The following is a 9,241-nucleotide window of genomic DNA, read 5'->3' as shown; positions in this document are numbered from 1 at the left end:
TGGTTTGGTCAAATTCATGGCCCGCTAAACTAATCCTTCAAATTGACATGATTACTTTTCTCGTTCAATTTTTTCCTTTCATTTCGTTTTCCTCTTGAGTTTCTGTCTCCATATCATATATTTAGCTGGGAATTGTTGTGTGGTATTCTGTTACAAATAATTATTGCATCAACAAATTTCAAAAGGCTGATTTTACCCTTGACATTTTTACAAGTTGTGCTGGTTCCAGGGAACGTTTTTGCATTATTTCTGAATTGTATTCCACAAGGTGTTTTAGTCGATTTTTGAAGTTGAAGTGGTTGCAAATAAAATATAGATTTTGTCACGCATTCGATCCTCGCTGGTGCTGATTGAAAGTTGTTTATTGAAAATAGGACATATACAGGTTCTACCCCTTTTAAAATCTTCATCGTTTTAACCCGAAGCTGACCTGAATGATCTCCAGGTCATTCTTGGTCAATATATCAATACATGCTTGTAAGTTAAGTAATCCTGTTTCTTGGAGCTTAAGGTTTTAAATTAGGAAACTGCGTCATCATGAAACGTACATCAAAAACAAAAAGAAATGCAGAAATTCTTTGTCGCGTGAATTAGAAGCGGTCATCACGAAATAATTATGTTATGTCTGTTTTTGGAAAGTTCCTGACATATACCAAACTATAGTTGTTTCATTAAAAAGATACAAAAAGAAAACTTACAAAATTGGTATATCTGCTGACACAGTTAGCTGACAGTAAAATCCTGATTTATCTATATTTGCTTGATTTTTCACCTCTTTATAGATAGTGTCGGAATCTATAAAGTCGACTAAGAAAATAAGTACGGATAGAAACTTAAGTACAACATGTACGATATCTATATGACTCAGATACACATGCTTTTTCCACTGTTTTATAATGAGCACATTTAAATTATATATTTTTGCAGACAGGTTATGCATATCGTTTTCAAATACAGTTTCTGTCTCCATATCATATATTTAGCTGGGAATTGTTGTGTGGTATTCTGTTACAAATAATTATTGCATCAACAAATTTCAAAAGGCTGATTTTACCCTTGACATTTTTACAAGTTGTGCTGGTTCCAGGGAACGTTTTTGCATTATTTCTGAATTGTATTCCACAAGGTGTTTTAGTCGAATTTTGAAGTTGAAGTGGTTGAAGTGGTTGCATAAAATTCACAGACACACAGAGATAGATCTTATTTCAAGCGACTACCATATCCTATACAATTGTAGAATTTGGTCTGTTATAGGTACAGAGCCTTTTAAAACGATTTTTTGGCAGCTATTTACTAGGTTTTGTATATGGAAATGGCTTAGTGGTGCATATTAATAGTAACCGAAATTAGCAGAAAAGGGCTCAGAGAATTGGGGCATCATGTCGGTATAAGCGATCTCTGGTAGTCTTTGGAGATATATTTTAGATAGCAAGCTGGAACTTCCGTACACAGCTTAGACAAGACGTTGCAATTTATTGCATAAAATGGATAACTATTAATATGATTCTAGGTAAGGCTTTATAAATAAAAAGTCATCAAAGTTACCAGGCGTGGAATTTTTTGCGATGGAGGCGCTTTTCAATCTACAAAAGATCAGTGACGCTCGAATCAAAAAAGTTAAATGGCAAATAAAGTACGAAATTGAAGAGCATTGTGGACTAAAATTTCCGAAAGGTTTTGGAAAATAAAACTTAGGTAATCTATTCCTTGGGTAGAAAATTCTTCCCGAATATTTCGAACTATCTGAAGTTTTGAAAACAGTTAATTTTATAAATATGACATATATATTTGAGGACAAAGAGAACGGACGATAATCTATAAGAGTTAAAAAAGAAAAAAATGCACGACTGATAAATATAACCGTTGAGAAGAAATACTGTTTTGAATCTCTATGCACAGTAGTTAAAACTGGAAGGTGTTCACTTCCTTTTTTATTAATTTGTGAAACTCCCTCCTCTCCAAAATCCGGTCCAAATAACACTTAAATCTGACTTGACAAAAAAACCCTGCAGACACCTTTTTAGTTTCTATGCTAACTTTTAATGACACGTTTTTTACATAAATCAGGCCGTTAGTTTTCTCGTTACAATTGTTTTGCATTTGTCATTTCTGGACCTTTTAAAGCTGACTATGCGGTATGGGTTTTGCTCATTGTTGAAGGCCGTACGGTGACCTATAGTTGCTAAACTTCTATGTCATTTGGTGTCCGGTGGAGAGTTGTCTCATTGGCAATTATACCACATCTTCTTGTTTTTGCACATACACCATTGAACTGTCGTTACACACTTTTAAGACATCTTGCTATTCAATTGATCGTAATTAAAGGATGTACTTAGGTGAAATTAAAAAAATCTAGCATTTAAAATTGATACTATAAGTCGGAAGAGCATTAGTTAAGGAACAAAATAAGCTAAAAATATTGATAGGTTATGGATCTCCTTTTTGAGATATTTAATTTTTTTTAAATGGCGGGAAAAGGCTGACTCGAACATTTACCTTTTATTTGCATTGGTATTATTTGGGTCTCAAATCGAGAGAAAAGAAATCTAGAATCTGCTTTAATTTTGGTAAATGGCCTTTTATGAGCTATTGAAGTCTAATATGAAAAGAAAAATGGGTGTTATGGGACAAAATATTTTACCCTTTATCGTAGGAAAAAAACCAAGGAGTCCGAACATCTGACACAAATTCCTAAACCTGACCTAAGAACATCCTTAAAACTGAAACAATATATCACTTGCAAACCACTATCATATCATATATGAATTCTATTTTGATAGTGAAGGTAAGAAGTTTTATAATACCCATCACCGTGATATTTACAGTTAACTATGGTCTTCCGTTGTGCTGTTACAACACTGTATCAGGTTAGGGGGATTGAGCGCTCGGAAACATGTTTAAATCAGGACGTTAGTTTTCGTACATTTGTCATTTCGGGGCCTTTCATTGCTTACTTTGCGTTATGCTAATTATTGGAGACCGTACGGTGACCTATTAATAGTTGTTAACTTCTACGTCATTTGGTCTCTGGTGGAGTGTTGTTTCATTGGCAATCATATCACATCTTATTTTTGATGCATTGAATAGTTGCTGTAACAAACCCAAATTCTGACTTTTATTGAAAGTGACATACTGAGCACGCGAAAAAGAACGTATCTACCAAAGGACATGCAATCTGTGAATCTAAACTGCTAAAATGAAACAAGCAATTTTTTACCATATTCAGGACCAGATCATGCTGGTCGTGTGTCATGATAATAAACCCTGGTTTGTACAAAGCCTAAACGCTTTTTAATGTGTTGGTCAATGTCCTGTAATTCATTGGTTGCAGTCATTTATTCTTGGATATCATATTCGTTTTTCGTTAATTGTTTTGTACATAAATCAAGCCGTAAGTTTTCTCGTTTGAATTGTTTTACATTTGTCCTTTTTATGGCTTGTTATGCTGTATGGGATTTGCTCATAGCTGAAGGCTAAGTATACGGTGACCTACAGTTGCTAACTGTTATGTCATATGGTCCGGGATGAAAGCAGTTTTATTGGCAATCATATCGCATCTTCTTATCTTTATATAGTTCAAAGAAAACTGGTCACCAGGAATTTCTGCTTGGCAAAATAGAAGTAATTAGAGGTTTGACCTGACCAGGGATCAAAAGCACACCCTTTGAATCCAAGACAAACACACAACTACACAGAAGCCGTACAGAAAAAGAATCAATTGTTCGTTGAATTAATGGTGTAAAGCACAACAATGTGCCTCATTCTGCAATTTGTTTATGAACTTCTAATGATATTTCTAAAAAGTAAAAACAGTTATTCCTCAAAATTGGAATTAGAACAGTCTTTATATTCTAATTTGTTCTCCAATCTTTAATTCAACACATTATACATGAAAGTTAAGGTTCCATGGAAGAATGCTTACTTAGGAAATATCAATATTAAATATTTCTCTGTTTTAAAGAGACTATTTCACATTCATCTGTGGATAAAATAAAATTGACAACAAAGTTACTCTCTGTATTTAATTTAATTCAAAAGACAAGTTAGCTAGTTCCTTTCAAATTATAATTTTCTACATTATTTATCTACATGAAACTTAACAGAAAGAAACAGCACCATTTAAAACCAATATACAATCTATTTTTTTTTTCATAGCATAAGCATTTAAGTCATAGTGTAAAAAGAAAACAATAAAATTTCAAAATTAAGTATTGATTATATACATTTTCTACATAATGAAATTTATAAGTCTGGTATCATAGTTTAGATATAATGACAAAATATTTTTCAGTACAGTATACTGTAAATTCAGAAATTAGTGCGAGGTTTTTATTATTGCGAATAATGCGATTCCTTGAGAATTGCAATAAGAACTTGCATTCTGGTATCTTGTACATATAGCTTTGTGTAGCATTTCCTAAAATCGCAATAATTAAATTTGCATTTATGTTCATTATTAAAAAATCGCAATAATAAATGCACGCAATAATTTCTGAATTAACAGTAGTAAATATTGGCATCCTATAAAATGTCATTGAAGAACCGCAACCAAATAACAAATCAGCTATCATTCCATAGAAAAAATATCTCGATTTACCAAATTATGAAGTATTTAGAAAAAGATCAGAAGACTTACTTAGGTATAGATAGATTTTGGGTATAAATGTACACCAATGAAACAGCAACCTAAAACACAAAAAAAAACAACAAAGAACAGACATCTTATGGGAAACACGGTCTTTCACAACAGATAATTGTCTATTCAATGTGCCACGTTCTGAACTGATAAATTTCTACGAGGCTTCCAAAGATTTGTTATCCATACAAAGGGCAAACAAATAAATAAAACTTAAGACAACCACTGATGAATTTTCTCAAATTTGGACAGGTTTAAAAAGATGGCGCGTAAACTATGTAGTCATTTTCCTATAGTGATAGTTAAGTGTACATTACTAATAACTAAAGGGAACTAACTCTAAAGATCAACTGTCTGTGAAATAAAAGTATCTTAATAGAATAGTAGAAGAACTGGATGGTGTCCTTCATTTCTTTATTTTTTAATTCTTACGACCATTTTTCTCTATTCTTTATTTTGTCAATTATTCTATATCCTTTATACTTAAACACCCCAACATTTTCAATTCTTAATTTTTGCCTTTTTATCTCTTTCTATATTTTTTTGCTCTTTTTCTCTATTTTTTCTTTTTCTTTTACTTTTATTCTGCACTTATATTCATTATTCCCTATTCTGTAAACTCTATCCAGACCAGTCCACAGTTTTAACAACACAGGTCAACAAACACATGGCATCTTTTGATTTAACTAATTATGTATAATTTGAGGACTATTATTATTATTCTTCAACAGAACCAATGGCATCTGCACAAATTACCAAACACATGCATAAAATTGAATTTGTATTTATTTGTGGTCTAAATACATAAAACTTTTATAAACAACCAACAATTTAGACTTCATAGAATATGACAAACCTTTTACCATAAATAATTTCCAAACATACAATAATTATTCAAAATAAAATATATATATACTGGTATACTATAAGGTCTAAGGTAAAATATACAGATATATTTAAGTTGATATTTACAAGAATAAATCAATGTAGGCTTCTATCCAATTATAATTGACAGGTTATGCAATATAAAAAGTTAAAAAGTTGTTTAAAAAAAATCAACTTTACATTTTAACATTTTACAAATTGAAAAATTAATGGCTGATCCAGGATTTTTACCAAGATCTCAACCAATCTAATTAAAATACAGACCCTGTGTCCCTGCTTTGCTTACAAGGGATCTACCAACATTCCATTCTACTTTCTGCTCTTGTAATTATTATATCAGCCAATGAAATGCTTGCCTCAAAATTTTTGAGGGCGTGAATCATTACATCATAATCAGAGGATCTGGAAATGTGTTCTAAACAGAAAGTAAAACACAGAGTTTTCAGGTCCTTGTATTAGCAAAGACTAAACACAGGATCTCCATTTTGATCAGATTGGATCTCATCATATATAAACTATGATTTTAAACTCGACTTGCAAAAAGAAAAAGAAAAAAAAGAATCTCCTATAATTGGAGAATTCCCGGTCACCACCTCCCTTCCTAAATAAGAACTTTGCGTTTGAGGATAAGGCTTGTTATTAAGCCCAGAAAAGAAATGATGTATATTTCAGTATTTAACTAAAACCTGTTTAAATTTTTATGAATTTAAATTTACAAGTAGAAAATTGAATTCACATTAAAAAAAATCTATATTCTATATGTTCTAGCATCTGCAACATTATTGCATTCTAAATTAACATCAACCTGGTCTGGAATAAGGTAATTTGTACTTACAAGGAATGCTTATCTTTCATTAAAAGCCATGTCCCAATAGACCCACAGTTTAGACTTTTTGTTAAGACATTTTTCCTACACAATTCCATCTTATTAAACAGCAAAAAACATACAGAATATACTTACTAATATAAAAAAGAATAACACAATCGACTGAGCTAAAGTAGACTAGATATATCCATAAATGAATATACATGTACAAATGCTGGTAAAAAATGCTTATTAGCATGATCAGTGGGAGCGACTGAATTGTAAAGATCATGTGACTGTCTTATTTGGCTTTATATAAAATAATATACTAGAAACAAATCAGAAAGTCATGCAACTACCTAAAAACTGAGGGAATCACAATAACTCCACAAGGAGCCATACTGGGTGTGTCTACATGGTAAGCGTATCTTGCTAAAATGCATCACTCGCCATGCGAATTCACACCAAGACAAAATGTCACAATCAGGAATAGGACATTATAAAATCATATAAAATGGCAAAAATCTTAAATAACATGCAGGAATTTTATTTTTTGGAAAATTTTCTAATTGTGGTGATGGATAATCCACATCTTTTTTTCCCTATAACACATTGGAAGAGTCCTAATGTTAAGCTTCACATCTTGTTTTAATGTATTTTCTTCAAGAAAAAATCATTCCCCCCTTTTTTTAAATGATAAACAGATTATTTTAAGTGATGATGAATGAATCAAATCATAGAAATGAATAAAATAAGTGTGGTATAATATAAATCATACAGTAACAACCTAGGTAATGGGACATTACTCTATAAAAAAATACTGGTACGTCTGTGTCAACCATTTTCATGAATATGGCATAGGATCCCAGTTGACACGATACCAGTTCAAAACCCACTAATGGAGTACCTTTATAAATCTACCATCTTTTAAATGGGATAACATATATAATGAGATAAAAATTATACAAATGATCATCATGGCACACTGGTAAATTAAAAATGTAAATTTCAGTAAGGTACCACCCTTAGGTCAGGTTACGTTTAAAATTGCCTAATGTCACCAGGTCAATTTTAATAAAATTTGACTGGCATTCTTAGTGAATCTTATTATACTCAGTTTCGAACATTTTTTAAGGTCACAGGTCCTTTTAAATGAGAAGTCAGGTTGCAAGGTCGGCCACTTAACCTCCTGCAAGTTACACATCCATTTTACTATATTGGAAATACAAAAATACTGCAGATTCATATTTTTTGAGATATACTAATTTTTTATGGATTTCAGAATTTAGATTAATCACAAATTTTAACGTTTAAATAGATATGCATTTCCTATTAGCTATTTTACAAATTTTGTATAAACACCAAATCAAGTATATGTAGACAGCAAAAAAACAATTCCTCAATGTATGAAAATTGGTACTGTAAATTCAGTAATTTGCAATCATTGAACCATAAGCAAAAAAGCATGATTCAAAAATTGAGATTTGATATAATGCTGCACACAAATAATTCTATCAACATTCAAAATTATTTTTGCAACACCTATGTCGACACAATTTTTGCCCCAAAAAACTGCAAAAATTTATGAATCTGATGTTAGTGTGAAATATGAAAATAAATGAATTGACCGTACATAATATGAAATTTTCCCTGATTTATTATTAAAGCATATTGTAACACAAAAATTCTTATAAAAATGATTAAAAAATATTCTTAAACATTTCAATGATAATTAAATTAAATTATATAAAGTTGTTTCGTGTATTTTATGTGAAAAGTACAAAATTTCAAATAACATAGATAAATTAGACAAATCAAAAGCAATGAAAAGAATGCTTAATTAATGGTGACTAGCTTTATAATATCTTATGCATTTTTCACATGAGTACCTGAAAGCCAAAAACCTATTACAATACTGATCAACATTACTATCAAATTAAAAAAAAAAGTTAACATACATCATGTACATAAATGGATAAGCATTTTGGCATTATCTAGGAATCTCAAAAATATTTATCATACTTTTTCACATGCACAAACTAGGTACCCTTAAATCTTCTCTATAATTTAGTAGCACTTTTCAAATTACTTATGAAAATTATGTCAATCAAAGGGTCTAAAATAGAAAGGCTGAATGAACATGATAAATAGAAGCAATAATTTATTCATTCTATGTAGGTTTGTAAGGATTTATTATTTCACAAGCTTATTATCTATATTCTAAGGAGGGTATAGGGTATACTTTCTATACTAATTGTTTTCAAGTAGATACGCCCCGTTCTAGCATCCATATTAAAATTTCTACCTGACCTTTAGTTTTATTATTTGTGATCATGATCCTGCATTTTATAAAGTTAATCTATATCACATAAGAGTGGTAGATGGGTAGACTTTTTCCACAATTAAAGCTTTGAATATTTCTATAATTCATTTTATGTCTATTCAAAAATATTATGGCATGTAGATATTTGTATTTTGTAACAGTAAGTTTACATTAAATATATACAAAATGAAAAACAAAATTCCTCAACCACAAAGAATTGCAAAAACTTTTATATATTTAAATTTGTAATACAATTAGAGTATAAACATGCTAAATGCATATGTGTTGTAAAGGAGTCTTTTAGGTATTTCTTCAATTTTCAAATAATTTAATTTTGGATGTAACACGTCTTCTGATTGGCTGATAGACATAATTTTGTCATGTGACCATGACGTCAAAAACGTTGTTTTCAAAATTTACTCCTTAAAAATGGAATTTAGAATTAAATTATAAGGAATGACTGTAATATTTTTTCTATCTATTCGAAATAACATAAAAAATGTGGTGCACACTTTTAAATAACCCGCTACACGGGTTATTCAGTGTGCACCACATTTTTGATGTTATTTCTTCATAGACAGAAAAAATATTA

Source organism: Mytilus californianus, unplaced genomic scaffold, assembly GCF_021869535.1.
Source record: "Mytilus californianus isolate M0D057914Y unplaced genomic scaffold, xbMytCali1.0.p SCAF_57, whole genome shotgun sequence".
In the NCBI taxonomy this organism is placed as follows: Eukaryota; Metazoa; Mollusca; class Bivalvia; order Mytilida; family Mytilidae; genus Mytilus; species Mytilus californianus.
Note: the sequence above shows the minus strand (reverse complement) of the source record.